The sequence below is a fragment of the Salmo trutta genome, chromosome 39, assembly GCF_901001165.1.
Source record: "Salmo trutta chromosome 39, fSalTru1.1, whole genome shotgun sequence".
Classification (NCBI taxonomy): Eukaryota; Metazoa; Chordata; class Actinopteri; order Salmoniformes; family Salmonidae; genus Salmo; species Salmo trutta.
In genome coordinates this window covers 13852938-13873131 of record NC_042995.1, presented here as the reverse complement: position 1 = coordinate 13873131, position 20194 = coordinate 13852938, and the positions used below count along the sequence as shown (strand labels likewise).

At 42.0% G+C, this 20194-nt stretch overlaps 1 protein-coding gene across 4 annotated transcripts in view; it reads left to right on the top strand.

The window, feature by feature from the left end:
* The window catches only part of LOC115179856 (beta-1,3-galactosyltransferase 1-like), a 122725-nt gene that overhangs the window by 76813 nt on the left and 25718 nt on the right, over positions 1–20194 (top strand). For 2 of the 4 annotated variants that reach the window (XR_003873006.1, XM_029741710.1), the window contains exon 3: positions 13820–13967. The exons of 1 other annotated variant lie outside the window; for it this stretch is intronic. The gene's annotated coding sequence lies outside the window, so the exon portion shown is untranslated. Of the gene's footprint in view, positions 1–13819; positions 13968–14346; positions 14362–20194 lie in introns of all 4 variants that reach the window. One more of the 4 variants, XM_029741709.1, reaches the window with a different exon arrangement.

Below are 20194 nucleotides of genomic sequence, written 5' to 3'. Positions count from 1 at the left end.
AACGACAACGAAACCTTGGTGTGATACAATGATGTGATACAAGTGTGGGCTGTGCCATTGTGTGCATGTATATATGCTTGTTTGCGAGTGTGAGTTTTTGCGTGTCTGAGTGTCGAGCAGAGAGAGTAGCTCAAGGTCTCAGCAAGGTCTACGTTCCCCAGGGCCCCTGGAGACAGAGGTGAACCATGAGTCCTGGTCCACCCACCATAGCAGAATGCCTATAGCAGAATGCCAAACTCAAGTCTCTAGTTTCCCATGAGACATCCTTTGCTCTCACCTATCATCACAGGGGTCAGATTCAACATGACCTCCAGACATTCATAAGACAAGAGGGCTATTGTTTTCACCTCCTTGCTCTGCACTGACTTGGCTAACCTAGGCTCACAACACCGCCTGGCCCCACTCCAACCCCCCAGGCATCATGTGTGTCTGTGACAGGGACCCTGGAGGACGGTGCAACCACTTTACACGCCCACAGCTGACCTTTCACCCCCTTCTGTCATCACATGCGTAACACTCTGGCATGACCGTCTGGACACTTGACCATACGATCGCTTGACCATCTGGTCATATGGCCGTATTTCACAGACTTTCACATGATGAATTCACGCGTGACACTCTAGCACAACCACCTTAATACCGTTTGACCACTTCACCATTCGACCTTCTGAACGTCTTTCAGGATATAATACATGATGTTTTCAAGGCTGCTGTGCTGGTCATTAGTCCTGCTGACCTCCCGGTAGGTTCATTTATGACATCATGTCCTGGCAGTGGTGAAGGGCATTATGAGAGGGATTACACCCAACACCCTGGCTCAGTCGGTCCCCCACGCTGGCACTGCACCTTTTCTGTTTCACATTAAAAATAAAGTAGAGTGTGTGTGTGTGGGGGGGGGGGGGCTTTGGTGTGTGTGTATGCGATTATCAGTGTGTGCGCTGCTAGAGAGCGAGGATCGTCTTTCAGAGACACCTGAAAATGCGCAGTGCGGAGGGACTCCTGCCTTGAAGGCAGCGGTAATTGAAGTTGAAATGAAAAAGGGCTCCAGAGCCAACGCTGCCAAGAGAGGAGACGGGGAGATGAGAGGAGGGATGAGGACATGAGAGGAGCGGAGAGGAGAGAAGAGGAGAAGGGTCCAAGGGAGTCCGAATCTATAGGGGAAAATCAAAGGTGCCACGTAGGTGCTAAAGAAGTGATTTCCTTGGGGGATAATGTAGTTTGGCTCACCAACTCACCTTGAGTTATTAAAACATGGATTACCCACAGAACGCAGGGCTGAGAGAGAGAGAGAGAGAGAGCGAGAGACTTAATTCTTCTAGCCTTTTTAATCTGGGTTTAGAGGTAATTTGTTATTTGTAATACAGTGCATGACAACATTACCGTACTTCTATAGACTATATATACAAAAGTATGTGGATACCCCTTCAAATTAGTGGATTTGGCTATTTCAGCCACACCTGTTGCTGACAGGTGTATAAAATCGAGCACACAGCCATGCAATCTCCATAGACAAACATTGGCAGTAGAATGGCCTTACTGAAGAGCTCAGTGACTTTCAATGTGGCACCGTCATAGGATGCCACCTTTCCAACAAGTCAGTTTGTCAAATTTCTGCCCTGCTAGAGCTGCCACGTTCAACTGTAAGTGTTGTTATTGTGAAGTGGATACGTCCTGGCTCAGCCGCACAAGCTCACCAGAACGGGACCGCCGGGTGCTTAAGCGCGTAGCGAACTTGTCCACATACTTTTGGTCATGTAGTACACCGGATAGGTGCAGTGAAATGTGTTGTTTTACAGGGTCAGTCATATTAGTACGGAGACCCTGTAGCAAATTAGGGGTAAGTGCTTTGCTCAAGGATTTTCATCATCTCGACTCAGGTATTTCAGACAGATTTTTCCCCTTAACGGCTGAGATATTTCAGAGCTAGAGTCTGTCAGCCCGGGCAGGTCTTTACAATATTAATACCCCAAGTCATTATGCAGTTTTATTCTCCCTACTGTAACTGTTTCAGAGCCAGCCCAATGCCTCAGTCAGCAGCCTGTACAGTACCACCACAGACAGATATTTCACCAGATGTATGAATGTGAGGCATCTACTTGGCGTTTCCACTCACTACCAAATACACTCACTACCAAATATGGTAGTGAGAGGAAGCCCACCGGCCGGCAGTGGGAGAAGATAGAACAAGATGGACTTTGGCTGACATTCTGCTAATTTTGTCATCGCTAAAATATTTAATCTCCATACAGTTTTCTGTTCCCAAAAGTAGAATCTGTTATGAGTTTTAAAGACTTTACCCTTTTAAAAATTGCGTTGTTTAGAAGGATTGCAAAGGCGAATTGAGTTATTGCACACGCACACTTCACAGGCTAGAACATGCCAATAGGATCTCGCTAGATCGTGCTTGGCCTATGTGCTTGGTCTTTTACCAAATAGGGCTATCTACTATATACCCCCCTACCTTATCACAACTGATTGGCTCAAACCCAGTAAGAAGGAAAGAAATTACACAAGGCACACCTGTTAATTGAAATGCATTCCGTGTGACTACCACATGAAGCTGGTTGAGAGAATGCCAAGAGTGTGCAAAGCTGTCATCAAGGCAAAGAGTGGCTACTTTGAAGAATCTAAAATATAAAACATATATTGATTTGTTTAACACTTGTTTGGTTACTACATGATTCCATATGTGTTATTTCATAGTTCTGATGTCTTCACTATTATTCGACAAAGTAGAAGATAGTAAAAATAAAGAAAAACACTTGAATGAGTAGGTGTGTCCAAACTTTTGACTGGTATTGTATGTACTACTTGAAAATAAAGTTGACATGCAGACAAATGAATTGCATGCAGAGAAGGGAAATAGCCTACTGTCTGGAGTCATAATAACAATTAGCTAAATACATTGATATATTAAAAAAGTGTTGATAGGGGACAGAATGCGGTCAGATCATCATCATGGCATATACAGTTTAAGTCAGAAGTTACATACACTTAGGTTGGAGTCATTAAAACTCATTTCTCAACCACTCCACAAATTTCTTGTCAACAAACTATAGTTTTGGCAAGTCGGTTGGGACATCCACTTTGTGCATGACACACGTCATTTTTCCAACAATTGTTTACAGACAGATTATTTCACTTATAATTCATTGTTTCACAATTCCAGTGGGTCAGAAGTTTACATACACTCAATTAGTATTTGGTAGCATTGCCTTTAAATTGTTTAACTTGGGTCAAACGTTTCGGGTAGCCTTCCACAAGCTTCCTACAATAAGTTGGGTGAATTTTGGCCCATTTCTCCTTACAGAGCTGGTGTAACTGAGTCAGGTTTGTAGGTCTCCTTGCTCGCACACACTTTTTGAGTTCTGACCACAAATGTTCTATGGGATTGAGGTCAAGGCTTTGTGATGGCCACTCCAATACCTTGACTTTGTTGTCCTTAAGCTATTTTGCCACAACTTTGGAAGTATGCTTGGTGTCATTGTCCATTTGGAAGACCCATTTGCAACCAAGCTTTAACTTCCTAACTGATGTCTTGAGATGTTTCTTCAATATATCCACCTAATTTTCCATCCTCATGATGCCATCTATTTTGTGAAGTGCACCAGTCCCTCCTGCAGCAAAGCACCCCCACAACATGATGCTGCAACCCCGTGCTTCACAGTTGGAATGGTGTTCTTGCAAGCCTCCCCCTTTTTCCTCCAAACATAACGATGGTCATTATGGCCAAACAGTTTCTGTTTGGCCACATTTCTCCAAAAAGTACGATCTTTGTCCCCATGTGCGGTTGCAAACCGTAGTCTGTTTTTTTTATGGCGGTTTTGGAGCAGTGGCTTCTTCCTTGCTGAGCGGCATTTCAGGTTATGTCGATGTAGGACTCGTTTTACTGTGGATATAGATGCTTTGTACCTGTTTCCTCCAGTATCTTCACAAGGTCCACTTCTGTTGTTCTGGGATTGATTTGCACTTTTCGCACCAAAGTACGTTCATCTCTAGGAGACAGAACGCGTCTCCTTCCTGAGCGGTATGACGGCTGCGTGGTCCCATGGTGTTTATATTTGCGTACTATTGTTTGTACAGATGAATGTGGTACCTTCAGGCGTTTGGAAATTGCTCCCAAGAATGAACCAGACTTGTGGAGGTCTACATATTTTTTTCTGAGGTCTTGGCTGATTTCTTTAGATTTTCTCATGATATCAAGCAAAGAGGCACTGAGTTTGAAGGTAGGCCTTGAAATATATCCACAGGTACACCTCCAATTGACTCAAATGTTGTCAATTAGCCTGTCAGAAGCTTCTAAAGCCATGACATAATTTTCTGGAATTTTCCAAACTGTTTAATGGCACAGTCAACTTAGTGCATATAAACTTCTGACCCACTGAAATTGTGATACAGTGAATTATAAGTGAAATAATCTGTCTGTAAACAATTGTTGGAAAAATTACTTGTGGCATGCACAAAGTAGATGTCTTAACCACTTGCCAAAACTATAGTTTGTTAACAAGAAATTTGTGGAGTGGTTGAAAAATGAGTTTTAATGACTCCAACCTAAGTGTATGTAAACTTCCAACTTCAACTGTATGTATGTATGTATGTATGTATGTATGTATGTATGTATGTATGTATGTATGTATGTATGTATGTATGTATGTATGTATGTATGTATGTATGTATGTATGTATGTGGATATATATAATTACCCCCAAAATATTTTGGGGATAGGAAATGATGCAGACAATTACATTGATGGAAGCAAAAATCTATCCACAATATTAAAGCTGATCCACCCCTTCATTTGTTTTTTTTTATAAATAAAATAATAGTACATGAATGTAATTGTAATGTAACAGGTCGGCTCTCGGAACAATTCTATGATGGTTGGGTCAGGTTGCAGAGTAAAATTGGTCCTGATGTTAGGTGTCGGTTGGGTCTCATAATTAATATGGCCCGCGTGGGGCGGGCGCGGCTCCAAAAAACTGACCCATGCAGGACTCTACTACCATGGGACCTGCACTGACAGCCCTATCCTGCTACTGTACTGCACTACAGTACCACCATGGAACCTACACTGACAGAGATGGACCTAGGTATCAAACGCTCACTGAATGGGAACCATACCAGCTTTGCTGGCTTTACTCAGCTCTCACCAGGATTCTCTCTGCTCCCCCCATGTTTGCCTAGTGAAACCTTGGCCCACGCCTGATGTATGTAGTGTGTGTGTTTGTGTTGCCATCAGGGCCATGAGTCAATTGTGAGTCCGTCCCCGGCCCGTACCATAAGTCTCACAGCACAGGGGCATGTCAGCTCAGCATGATCTGGCCTCCACACACACGCTTAATTTCATAAAACGATTGTCAAAACCCAATTTGTCATGAGCCACAGTTGTGCTCTGAACACCATCCGTTTGCTCCAGGCTGACTTTGTGCTCTGTCATGTTTGATAAGTCTTATGTGGTCTGTTACGGACGTGGCAGTGAACAAAGGTACATTTCCCCACGTTGCCAAATGGTGAGACGTGCCCCCTGCACATATTATCACGCCCTATGATCATTAGGTACAACGACAACAAGGTAGTCTATGGTACGGTCTATGGAAGATTTAAACAGATTGGACATGTGCCTTACTGTAGGTCTATAGTGAACATAAAGACAAAGCTACAATGTTAGCATATGTAAGATAACCTGTCTTCCTGTATTACTACTGTCTGTCAGTAGAACAAATGGATGTATTGCTGAACAGACCTTGAGGATAGTGTTTGTAGATAAATCAGAGCATCTGTGCCTCTTCAGGCTGTACAATAGACTGAGAGAAAAGTAGAACAGCTAAAAAAAATGTATCTTCAAGAATTATATATAAAACATGTGCCTCTGAAACTAGCCTGATAAAGAAATAAATACTTTGGAATCCTCTTCTCTGATAACGTTAGATAAAATACCCCCAAGGCCCTTTTGGTCTCTGAATCAAATTATGGATATTATGTTCTTTTTTGGGAGCATTTATTTGACTCGTAGTAAGAGCAAGCGCACATTCAGTAGGCAAATCTGCGTTGAGGGCTTTTAGTGGCCACTTCATGAAGGCTCTAATGTCCATTTGACCTTTGTCCATGTTGCAGTATAATGTACAGCTTAAAAGCAGGATAGTGTTAGTATTTCTTGGCTGAAAACAAACATGTTTTCCAATTCCAAAAGGTACAAACTCTACTTTTATGAAGAGTAAAACAATAACTAGATGGTTGTGGGGCTTGCTTTAGCTCTTTTAAAAGTATACTGCTCAAAAAAATAAAGGGAACACTTAAACAACACATCCTAGATCTGAATGAAAGAAATAATCTTATGAAATACTTTTTTCTTTACATAGTTGAATGTGCTGACAACAAAATCAGACAAAAATAATCAATGGAAATCCAATTTATCAACCCATGGAGGTCTGGATTTGGAGTCACACTCAAAATTAAAGTGGAAAACCACATTACAGGCTGATCCAACTTTGATGTAATGTCCTTAAAACAAGTCAAAATGAGGCTCAGTAGTGTGTGTGGCCTCCACGTGCCTGTATGACCTCCCTTCAATGCCTGGGCATGCTCCTGATGAGGTGGGGGATGGTCTCCTGAGGGATCTCCTCCCAGACCTGGACTAAAGCATCCGCCAACTCCTGGACAGTCTGTGGTGTAACGTGGCGTTGGTGGATGGAGCGAGACATGATGTCCCAGATGTGCTCAATTGGATTCAGGTCTGGGGAATGGGCGGGCCAGTCCATAGCATCAATGCCTTCCTCTTGCAGGGACTGCTGACACACTCCAGCCACATGAGGTCTAGCATTGTCTTGCATTAGGAGGAACCCAGGGCCAACCGCACCAGCATATGGTCTCACAAGGGGTCTGAGGATCTCATCTCGGTACCTAATGGCAGTCAGGCTACCTCTGGCGAGCACATGGAGGGCTGTGTGGCCCCCCAAAGAAATGCCACCCCACACCATGACTGACCCACCGCCAAACCGGTCATGCTGGAGGATGTTGCAGGCAGCAGAATGTTCTCCACGGCGTCTCCAGACTCTGTCACGTCTGTCACATGTGCTCAGTGTGAACCTGCTTCATCTGTGAAGAGCACAGGGCGCCAGTGGCGAATTTGCCGATCTTGGTGATCTCTGACAAATGCCAAACGTCCTGCACGGTGTTGGGCTGTAAGCACAACCCCTACCTGTGGACGGTGGGCCCTCATACCACCCTCATGGAGTCTGTTTCTGGCCGTTTGAGCAGACACATGCACATTTGTGGCCTGCTGGAGGTCATTTTGCAGGGCTCTGGCAGTGCTCCTCCTGCTCCTCCTTGCACAAAGGCAGAGGTAGCGGTCCTGCTGCTGGGTTGTTGCCCGCCTACGACCTCCTCCACGTCTCCTGATGTACTGGCCTGTCTCCTGGTAGCGCCTCCATGCTCTGGACACTACGCTGACAGACACAGCAAACCTTCTTGACACAGCTCGCATTGATGTGCCATCCTGGATGAGCTGCACTACCTGAGCCACTTGTGTGGGTTGTAGACTCCGTCTCATGCTACCACTAGAGTGAAAGCACCGCCAGCATTCAAAAGTGACCAAAACATCAGCCAGGAAGCATAGGAACTGAGAAGTGGTCTGTTGTCCCCACCTGCAGAACCACTCCTTTATCGGGGGTGTCTTGCTAATTGCCTATAATTTCCACCTGTTGTCTATTCCATTTGCACAACAGCATGTGAAATGTATTGTCAATCAGTGTTGCTTCCTAAGTGGACAGTTTGATTTCACAGAAGTGTGATTGACTTGGAGTTACATTGTGTTGTTTAAGTGTTCCCTTATTTTTTTGAGCAGTGTATATTTGTGGTAGTGGTAGTAAAAAATGGTACCTTACTATTTAAAGCAAAGCCGTTACAGTGCCTTCAGAAAGTATTCACACCCCTTGACTTTTTCCAAATTTTGTTGTGTTACAGCCTGAATTAAAAATGTATTAAATTGAGATTTTGTGTCACTGGCCTACACACAATACCCAATAATGTCAAAGTGGAATTCTGTGTTTAGAAATGTTTACAAATGAATTAGAAAGGAAATGCTGAAATGTCTTGAATCAATAAGTATTGAACCCCTTTGTTATGGCAAGCCTAAATCAGTTTAGAAGTTAAGCGTTGCTTAACAAGTCACATATTAAGTTTGAATTACATGTTTTAATGACTACCTAATTTCTGTACCCACATACAATTATCTGTAAGGTTCCTCAGTCGAGCACTGAATTTAAACCACAAAGACCAGGGAGTTTTTCCAATGCCCCTCTTTTTACACTGCTGTTACTCTGTTATTGTCTATGCATAAGTCACTTTAATAACTCTACCTACATGTATATATTACCTCAATTACCTCGACTAACCGGTGCCCCGCACATTGACTCTGTACCGGTACCCCCTGTATATAGCCTCGCTATTGTTATTTTACTGCTTCTCTTAATTATTTGTTACTTTTATTTCTTATTTTTGTAGGTATTTTTCTGAAAACTACATTGTTGGTTAAGGGCTTGTAAGTAAGCATTTCACTGTAAGGTCTACACCTGTTGTATTTGGCGCATGTGACAAATACAATTTCATTTGATTGGTAGATGGGTAAAAGTAAAAAAGCAGACATTGAATATCCTTTTGAGCATGGTGAAGTTATTAATTATACTTTGGATGGTGTATTAATAATCCCAGTCACTTCAAAGATACAGGCATCCTTCCTAACAGTTACATAGTTGAATGGCTGTGATAGTGGAAAACTAAGGATGGATCAACTTCTGGCCCTCTCTGTCTGTCCCTAGCTTCCTGTGCTGCCCCATGAGCTCCTCTGCGTGTGCTAGTATCCATAACAACGGCTCCGTTTGTGCTGCTCAATGACGAAACATGAGAGAGCTGTTAACTGACATAAGATAGCTACTTTTCGTCACTCTAAACTCCGACAAACATGATACTTACAACATGAGGTTGTACTTGTTACTTACAACATGAGGTTTTTCCCAGGAAAATTCCCCGGACGTAGACATATCTGATATTGGCAGAAAGCTTAAATCTTGTTAATCTAACTGCACTGTCCAATTTACAGTAGCTATTACAGCGAAATAATACCAATGCTTTTGTTTGAGAAGAGTTCACAATTTTGAACATGAAAAGTTATGAATAAACAAATTAGGCACATTTGGGCAGTTTTGATACAAAAAATGCAATGGTTCATTGGATCGGTGTAAAACTTAGCACATACACTGCTGCCGTCTAGTGGCCAAAATCTAAATTGCACCTGGGCTGGAATAATACATTGTTTTTTTTCTTTGTATTATCTTTTACCAGATCTAATGTGTTATATTCTACTACATTCCTTTCACATTTCCATAAACTTCAAAGTGTTTCCTTTCAAATGGTACCAAGAATATGCATATCCTTGCTTCAGGGACAGAGCTACAGGCAGTTAGATTTGGGTATGTCATTTTAGGCGAAAATTGAAAAAAAGGGGCTAATCCTTAAGATTAATAACGTTTTTAAGAACTTGAAGTTAAGATAGTCTGAACATGTGAAAGTTGGTTTGGGGTCTCTAGCTTGAACAGTTCAAGAATTACTGTTGGTAAGTTATTTTATCCATATTATTATAGTTAATGACAAGACATGAGATAGCTGTTAGCTGATGTTAGCTAGCTACTTTCCGTCACTCTAAACTCCGACAAACAGCTGTAACTGTTGATTGGTAGAAGATAATTATGTTCTGATTCCAGCTTTAAATAGAACAGAAGTAAATCAAGATGTCATACCCTTTAAGTGTTTGTGAGTTTCCATAGCAACGGCTCCATTTGGGCTGCTCAATGACACGACTGAGAGAGCTGTTAGCTGGCTCTAGCTAGCTACTTTTCGTCACTCTAAACTCAGACAAACAGCTGGAACTTTTGATTGGTAGTGTTTATTTATTTTTATTTTACCGTTATTTTACCAGGTAAGTTGACTGAGAACACATTCTCATTTACAGCAACGACCTGGGGAATAGTTTCAGGGGAGAGGAGGGGGATGAATGAGCCAATTGTAAGCTGGGGATGATTAGACAGCCGTGATGGTATGAGTGCCAGATTGGGAATTTAGCCAGGACACCGGGGTTAACACCCCTACTCTTACGATAAGTGCAATGGGATCTTTAATGACCTCAGAGAGTCAGGACACCCGTTTAACGTCCCATCCGAAAGACAGCACCCTACACAGGGCAGTGTCACTGCCCTGGGGCATTGGGATATTTTTTAGACCAGAGGAAAGAGTGCCTCCTACTGGCCCTCCAATACCACTTCCAGCAGCATCTGGTCTCCCATCCAGGGACTGACCAGGACCAACCCAGCTTAGCATCAGAAGCAAGCCAGCAGTTGGATGCAGGGTGGTATGCTGCTGGCAACGTGTGACGAACATCGTAGAGAGGAGGAGACCAAGGTGCAGCGTGGTAAGTGCTCATGATTCAATTTTATTTATACTCAGAACACTAAACAAAATAACAAACAAAGGAAGGAAGGAAGGAAGGAAGGAAGGAAGGAAGGAAGGAAGGAAACCGAACGTCACGTTCTGCAAGCTTCACAGAGCTGTACAAAAACAAGATCCCACAACTGAAGGAGGGAAAAAGGGCTGCCTAAGTATGATTCCCAATTAGAGACAACGATAGACAGCTGCCTCTGATTAGGAACCATACTCGGCCAAACATAAAGAAATACAAAAACTAGATTGCCCACCCCACATCACACCCTGGCCTAACCAAACTAGAGGAAATAAAACGTCTCTCTAAGATCAGGGCGTGACAGGTAGTAGATAATTCTGTTTTGATTCCAGATGATTTTAATACCAGAGCAGTAGACCAAGATGTCATTTTTCAGTTGTTTGTAAAAAGTTTTGGGGAAAATTGTTAATGCGGTTACTAAAACAGCTGTATCGGTAGATTGGTAACAGCTATTTTTGTTCCAATTGGAATAGCAGAGAAGTAGAGGAAGATTTCACATGCTCTCACGTTTTGACTAACTGGTTGCGAAAGGGGTCAAATTAGCAGATTTTTGTCAAAAGTTGCATTGTTCCCAGTGAATGGAATGTTGGAAATCTGGGAGTTTAAAAGTATAAAATATATATAAAAAAGTTGTATGCAACCACACTGGTCCTGACCACTCTGCACATTTTAAAGTTGGAATTATGTTTCTAGTTGAAACAGTATAAGACGAGTAGCGTTCCAAATAATAATAATAATAGGAAGTATGACAAAGATTTAAAGTGGGGAGTCTTGCTTCACAAGCCTCATTAATTACATTCTATGGAATTAATTGCGTCAGCCTATTCAATATTCAGCTATTCAGTTTTGTAAAGTTTACTATGTTGTGCTTGCCTTAGAACTACTAACACAGGAGTGTACACTGAGCAGAGGTAAGGCAAGACTAACCTCGTGAAAAATATCCAATAAAATAACCAGGCTACATCACTCTTATCCCCATGGCGATAGGGTGTCTACCTAAATGGCAGTATATCCATGCAGCTGTGCTCTGAGGATTTACACTGACAGACACCACACTAGCAGAGCACAGTACTCTATGAGGGTGTACGTTTTTAATGCTATGCAGAGAGTGGAACTGTAGGATAACGGAAGCGTAATTAATTCCTGTCCCATGGTGACATCGTCCTCCTCTCCTTCCCCCTCTGTCACCGCATCACTGCTCGACTTTATAGACGGGTTAGCTGACAACATCACCGAAGCGATGCACACGATTCAATGGGGCAGAAGTCCATGTGTTGTTGTAATTCAATCTGGATGGCCAGATAGCTAGCAATGACGATGACAAGAAGCTGCCATGTGGAGAATTGCAGGTTGCTCATTTCAGCTAGTTTTATGTTGTTCTTGATACCATCTTGTTATTAGGTGTTTTGGCATATGTCATGTCTACGTTAATATGGCAAAAAATGTGCTAGCTAGCTAGCTAACCAACAACTGTGACGATGTATTTGAGAGCCAACAACATTGGACACTAAATATAGTTTACATGTTGTCAACAATCGACAGTAAGTCTGTTTTGTCCCATAGTTGCGCACGCTTCGGTTTTATTGCTGAACAACCAACCCATCGATGGAGACCGGGGGTCGGGTGCGGGTGGGAGGAGGGGGAACAGGGGAGTCTCTCAACCATCATGAAGCTGCATACAGTTATTGTACACTAACCCAATTATGTATAGGAATGTTGAATGCAGAAACTGGGCCAAGAAGCAGATTTGTCAGTATTATCTGGGACATTTCATGAGAGAAAGAGAAATATGTGTAGTGAGGTAGATATGAATGTATGGTGTATTCCATGGATGGTATGGAAGGTATTGTTATGTCATGGTTCTTGAGAGAAATAGTCAATCAACACCTGGTTGAGAAAATTGGCTGGGAAACCTATGGTATCTATCTAGTCATTTAGATTTGTGGTCAAGGTGTGTTTACTGTATTTATTATCAATTTGTCTTCATTATCACCATGGTGACAGGGTTATAGACAGGTTGATAGAGAGAGAGGAAGAGAGCGAGAGAGAAAGACAGTTTCTTCTACAGTGTGTCTGGTTGAAGGATGCATGTTTGAGTGTGAGGTAGACGTACCCATTACCATCTTGATGTTCTGTTTGTAGTTTATCCTTGTTCCCTTGCTAGATACTCATCAATCTCTATGACTTAAGGTCATTTAAAAAGTAGAAGGATAAATAATTGAAAATGCTTTACCTCAGCGAGTTCTTCTGACCTCAAACAAAGAGCACTGTGACTCTAATGGTTTTGTTCTATTTTCTTTGAAAATAATCCTAATTTAGACTCCCAACCCACTTGCTCTTTCTCTTCCCACTCGCGGACCTGTGAACACTGCGAAGTCACACATAAGCACACTAAGTCGTGCACACAAACACACGCATACAAAAACACAAGGACACACAGACACTAACAGTTATTGTACACACAAGTACCTAAACCAGTCTCTTCCTCTCTCTCTTACACACGCACGCACGCACACACACACACACACACACACACACACACACAAACACACACACACACACAGTATCCTACATCTGCCCACACACATATAGTACAAAGAGATGCCTGGAGAAATTGTCTTCTGATCTGCCAACTACCATAAATCACATTGCTAACACAGAGTCCCTCATCGCTGACGAAACACACCAAAGTTCAACAGTTCACTCAGAGTTTTAACCTTCTCTGTATCCCTACATTGTTTGTACTGTACAACATGCCCTGGTGACGCTTTAGCCTGAATGGATTCACATCGCAATTGGAATGTACTGTAGTTGTTGTCAAATGGGAGCTTGGGAGGTACGACAAAGAGTTTATTTTGTAGACTTCAGGTAATTTATGGTATAAAGTACTTCATGTATTATCTAGTGTCTACAGGTCCTGCCATCTCACCAATTTACCCACAACCACCTGGTGACACATCAATGGAGACTCTACAAGAAGATAAACTGTCATTTATACTCTTTCTATTGTGCACCATTTACTAATTGCACTGATTAAAATCATTGGACGGTGTATTCATTCCTATTTTCCTCAGAGCAGCCTACTGTGCCTCTGTCAGAATAGGAGTGTTGTAATTATCTATTGTGATCGTAAGCTATTCATTGAATTGAAGAGTAATTGCAGGGTAATAGTAATTGCCAATCAGAGACAGAGGTTCACAGATATTAAAGGATTGGTTTGGTAAGAGATAATGGCGGAGGAACTCCGCTTAGCCTATGGGAGAGGTGGAGTCATCATCTTTCTTGCTTACTCCTATCCATTGCTTTCAGATCTGTGAACACCAAAGGGGTCGAAGAAGGGGCTAGGGGCTGAAGGAACCAAGCCAGAAGTCTGAAAGATTGAGGTCAAGGCTGTCCATTGTTTTGCCTGCAGGACCAGTGAGAGATTACGTTTTGATGACGAGCTCTATACCTTAAGGTGAGATAAAAATTCTAAGTCAGTCTTTATGAAAAGGCGTCATACCAGATAACTTTTGGAAAAAAACAGTTGAAAATAAAGTACCTCCCACTTTTTTTCTTCAAGGATTTTGCACTGTAGAAAATGAAAAGCTCTCCTTTTGTTCATTTTCTTTTCGTGGCCTGAAGACTACAATTATAGAAAACATTATTCAGCCTTTTCTAAAGAGGTATCCTTGATGCAGCTTTGAATTGCACTGACTGCCATACATCAGCATTGTCATTTTCTCTTACTTCGGTATTTACAGTGTAATTCATTGTTTTGATTGGTAAAAGTTCAATAGATTTGATGTGGGCTTAAATCTTACAACTCTCTCTCTCTCTCTCTCTCTCTCTCTCAGGCAGGGGAAGCTAAGGTTTGCTTGCATGCACGGCACACATCCTTTCTCTCTCTCTTTATCTCTCTCTCAGTCTCTCTTTTTCTCTCTCCCACACTAACGCCCTTTGCTAAGGTTTACGCGTCATGGGTTCTGTCATGCATATGCTTTATTCTCTTAATTCCATCTCTTAAATATTCACTTTGATGATGCTAATGTGTAGAAGCGAGTCAAACACCGGCGCAATCTCGTGTTTGAAGACGTGTCGGGCATCCTGTACTGCCACCGCAGCCTCGGCTAATGAGCGCTCCGGCAACGCTCCGCTACGAATACCTCTCTCTATACCCGCTGTTTCTCTCACTCTGTCACTGTCTGCTTTCTCTTTAATTGTCATCTATGTTCACGAAAAAGACTTATCGCTACCTCATACTGACTTGATGCTCGACTTCCCTTTACTTTAAGTAGGACTTGGTGTTTACGTTGAATAAGAGATGTATTAATACAACATTCTCTTGGATATTCCTTGTTCTATTGTTTAGGCAGCCATGTTGTAGATTTACCTAGAAAGAGATTTTAAATAACACATTACATGTTTTAACACTTCAGGCTAGAGCCTGTAACAATGGTTGATTTTGCAATAACACTTGTTTCCGTATTTTACAATATTTCTAATAATGGTTGCTTAGTCATTTTAAAACAAAAAACAAAAAAAATTGTGGTGTATAATTTAAGACGTGCAAATATGATTTCTTTATACTCAGCCCAAATCGAGTCTGAGCACTGGAGGCCTCTATTATATGGTCATTATAGGCTGCTGTGTGGGTAGTGATTTAAGGAGATTTGTTTCTCCTGCAGTTTCCCAGGAAATTGCCCTCATTATAATGGTTCAATTCAGTTTGGATCCACATCGATCTCACACTCTTTCCACAGTGTAGCAGGGGTCTTAGTAACGCATGTCGGTGTCAGTGTGTGAGTGACAACAGTGCAGTGATTACTGCCAGGAGGCTGAGGGTGTCAACCAATGGTTAAGAAGGGGTTTATATACAGTTGAGGCATATAAAGTATGTAGTACACTGATTACTGTTCAGTGGCTGAGAGTGTCAAACAAGGGTTAAGTTGGGGTGTATGCAGTAGAGACCTATAGAGTCCTGGTAACACCCCTCAGTGACGGGCCATATGTCTGAAGGGAATCTTATGCTTTTATAGCTCACAGACTGAGACTGTTTGACTAGAAGCAACTGTCAGTGTGTGTGTGTGTGTGTGTGTGTGTGTGTGTGTGTGTGTGTGTGTGTGTGTGTGTGTGTGTGTGTGTGTGTGTGTGTGTGTGTGTGTGTGTGTGTGTGTGTGTGTGTGTCTTTATGCGTGCTGGGCAGGGGGTGTCAGTCTTCAAATAACCACTTTTAGGCTCTTTAATGTTCAAACTACCCAACAATCTCAATCAATATTGCTCAGTGTGCCGTTGAGTGTTGAAATGAGGGCTTCGAAAGAGGGCTGCTCGGCAAGGCCAATAGAACCAACAGAGAACCAATCAGAATTACCCACCCTGCAATGTCTGGGGTCATCACAGTTCTATTAGCAAGGAACGATGCTCTTTGTCATCGTTTTGAACATCTTGGAAGAGTGGCTACTGTCCTCTACTGTTGTTGTGGATGGAAAACATGACTTTGAGTCACTAGGGTTAAAACCAGTTCTACACATTGGCATCTCTGAAGAAAAAAAAAGTGTTTTGTTAATTAAAAGATGTGTTTGATGAGAACTTTTATTAAACTAGGATATTATCTTTGCTTGCATTATTGGTTTGGTTATTTTCCTCATCAACTGTCTCCACTGATTTGTTCTATGGCAATGAACATTTTTGTAATTTGTTCCCCTCTCTCTCTCTCTCTCTCTCTCTCTCTATATATATATATATATATATATATATATCTCCCTCCCTCTCTTATCTCTCACACACACACGATAATATAATCTAGTTTAGAAAAGCGACTGAGAGTGATTTGAGCTGTACGTTTTCAGAGTTCTTAGAGAAAAGTAGTGAATCCTTCCCTTCCTGGGCCTAGAGCTCCAGGGACGCAATCTCTCCAACACCATGCAGCCTCTGGATGAGACACACTGGGAGGTGTCCTTCACATTACAGCCTAGGAGGAGAAGACATACTGGGGGGAGGAAGGGGAGACAAATGTATTTGTTTAGTGTTAAATTACAAGTAACAAAGTAAAAGAATCACATCATAAAATAATACAATTAAAGTACTAACAAAGTAACAAAAACAAGAGTTTTTGAACAAGATCATGGCGTCTGGTAACAAGTGTGTATCTTGAAGTGTTCCGTTTGTAGTGTGTTGGCCTGCCTTCTGTTTTTTTCTCAAGGCATTAGTATCTGCTATCTAGCATGATTTTCAGGGGGAGCTTGTTGGGGACCAGTCTTTGAGGTATTCAAGCTATATCACAAATGTACCTAAAAGTGTGTTCTCGTCCTGATTTGAGTCAAACAGGATAGACACAAGAATATCAAACATCACGTTTGTCATGATATTTGATCATAGAGCTACATTTAGGGGCTCCCGAGTGGTGCAGTGGTCTAAGGCACTGCATCTCAGTACAAGAGGCGTCACTACAGTCCCTGGTTTGAATCCAGGCTGTATCACATCCAGCCATGATTGGGAGTCCCATGGGGCGGTGCACAATTGGCCCAGCGCTGTCCGTGTTTGGCCGGGGTAGGCCGTCATTGTAAATAAGACTTCGTTCTTAACCTCTTGCGTATATCCTACCACTGGGGGCGCCACAGCGCATTTTGGAAAAAATTTGTTCCCATTTTCAACGGCCTACTAATCAAACTCAGAAGCTAGGACATGCATATACTTATTTTATATGGATAGAAAACACCCTAAAGTTTCTGAAACTGTTTGAATGGTGTCTGTGAGTATAACAGAACTCGTATGGCAGTTAAAACCCCGAGACCGATTGAACCAGGAAGTGGGATTCTGAATTGTGGACTCGACTTCACAGCCTTCCCTGTAATTCACAACGTGAAAAAATGATAATTGAGCACTTTCCAGTGCATCCACTAGATGTCCCCAGTCTTTACAAAGTGTTTTGAAGCTTCTGCTGTCGAAACTCAGTGCAGGAGACGATGTGGCAATTGGTCACAGTAGGAGGGCCATCAGCATTGTGACGTCGGCGGCCGTGTCTGCCCCCACCTTTGGAAACGTTTTGAAACACAATGAAATCGTCCCACTCGAATCTGATTGGCTCTCTTGTTGAAACAGGCCCTGAAGATTAATGTTATACAACGTTTGACATGTTTGAACGAACCTAACGAAGGGAAAATAGTCATTTTTCGTTAGCCAAGTGCCGCGCACGGATCAACATTTGGTTACAGCCTTAGGACGCGCTAACAACAGCAAGCTAATGGAACATAAAGGATGGACTTTTTCGACCGAAAATACATTTGTCGTGGACCTGGGATGACGGGAAGTGCTTTCTGATGAAGACAACTAAAGGTGAGGGATTATTGGCAATATTATACAAGATCAGATGTGATGTGCGATTGTTCCAAGATGGCGACGAGCTAGGCTTTCTAGCTCATTTTCTGGGTATCGCATCCCCTTTTATCTCAAAGTGTGATTACCCTGTAAAGTTAATTTAAAATCTGTTATGACGGGTGTTTTCAAGAGATATTCATCTATAAATCTTAGATTGACAATATAAAAAAAAAAAATGTTTTCGAATAGTAATTTATAAAATTGTAGCACTGTTTCCCGGGACGCATTTTATGAAAAAATAGTTAGTCAACGTCAGGTGCCGATGTAAAATGCTGTTTTTATATAGAAATATGACCTTTATTGAACAAAAGATTGCATGCTGTGTGTAACATGATGTCCTAGGTGTGTCATCTGATGAAGTTTGTAAAAGGTTAGTGCTGCATTTAGCTGTTTTTTGGTTATATGTGATGCATGTGCCTGGTCGGAAAATTCATATGATGCTACTTTTACCATGTACTCCTCTAACATAATCTAATATTGTGCTTTTCCTGTAAAACCTTTTTGAAATCGGACAACGAGGGTCGATTCAAGAGAGGTGTATCTATAAAAACGATATGAGACAGTCCTATATTTGAAAAAAAAAATATTGAATTTCGTTATGCTAATGTCGCTAGGAGTTTTTCACTGGAAAATGATCCCGCTAACGGGATGAGAGTCTCAAGAGGTTTTAACTGACTTGCCTAGTTAAATAAAGGTTAAATATATATTTTTTAAAATGTTTAGTATTCATCATAGACTATCAAAATAAAGAAAGTCGCACACTCCATGTTTATACATGTTTATACATGGAGTGTGCGACTTCCTTTATTTTGATAGTTTATAGTTAATTCGCCGTTAATCAACACCTCCACACAAACACATTTTTCTGGGCGTGCGCCAGTTCATGTTTTTGAATCTACTAGTATTTATCATAGAACAATAGAAATAGGCGTGGTTACACTAGGATTTAACCGACTTCACATTATTCCATCTCTACCACAGTAACAGCAGCCGGCACAGTACAGGAAATACCACATGCCACTGTGGAGAGAGGAATGAAACAAAGTGTTACAGTGTAAAGCTTGAAGAGTCAGCCTAATTGGCCCCTATTAGAGACCATAATTACCACTCCCATCACTGGATAATGTGTTGTGTAGTCTGATTATACACAGAGCCTTTCAAAATAGCCGAAACGCTAATAGCCCTAGAAACAAGACAAGTACTCTACTAGTCACGATCGTTCCTTTTTGTTTTGGTCGATCACGATATCACACCTCTATTTATTGCAGAGTAGGAATGGGGGGTTATGCAAATATTAAAATGAGCAGAGGAGTTCTAACTAACCTGGTGCCTTTTCTCTCTCCTTGGTTTGATATGTCATTTATCTGACAAAGAATGTTATTAATTGTATTTGCATCGTATAATTGGAAACCTTCCCTAATGCATTTAGAAGCAGAGCAGTCTTGTTAAGTAGGACTCTTAGAAGGGAGTCAGAGGACTAGAATTAACATAAAGTAAACCTAAAAAGAACGCACTGTTCAAATATAGCAGACGCTGCTGTACCAATCACAACTGCAGACTGTTTTGTAATTGATTTCGAAGTAGAGCAACAAAAGCAAGAGCAGGAGAGGGAGAGATTAGAAGAACCTCTTGGATTGGAAGGTGAAAAAAAAACCTGAGAGTGAATGAGTAGGAAAGAGACGGAGAAACAGTAAGAGAAAGGAGAGAGATGGGAGGGATTCAGGTAAGGGGCAAGAGAGAGAGAGATGAGGAGAAACAGGAAGAGAAAGGAGAGAGATGGGAGGGACTCAGGTAAGGGGCAAGAGAGAGAGAGATGAGGTGAAACAGGAAGAGAAAGGAGAGAGATGGGAGGGATTCAGGTAAGGGGCAAGAGAGAGAGAGATGAGGTGAAACAGGAAGAGAAAGGAGAGAGATGGGAGGGATTCAGGTAAGGGGCAAGAGAGAGAGAGATGAGGTGAAACAGGAAGAGAAAGGAGAGAGATGGGAGGGATTCAGGTAAGGGGCAAGAGAGAGAGAGATGAGGTGAAACAGGAAGAGAAAGGAGAGAGATGGGAGGGATTCAGGTAAGGGGCAATAGAGAGAGAGATGAGGAGAAACAGGAAGAGAAAGGAGAGAGATGGGAGGGACTCAGGTAAGGGGTGATAGAGAGAGAGATGAGGAGAAACAGGAAGAGAAAGGAGAGAGATGGGAGGGATTCAGGTAAGGGGTGATAGAGAGAGAGATGAGGAGAAACAGGAAGAGAAAGGAGAGAGATGGGAGGGATTCAGGTAAGGGGTGATAGAGCAAGATGAGACTGAAAGAAAAGATAGCAAGATGGGGAGCGAGAGA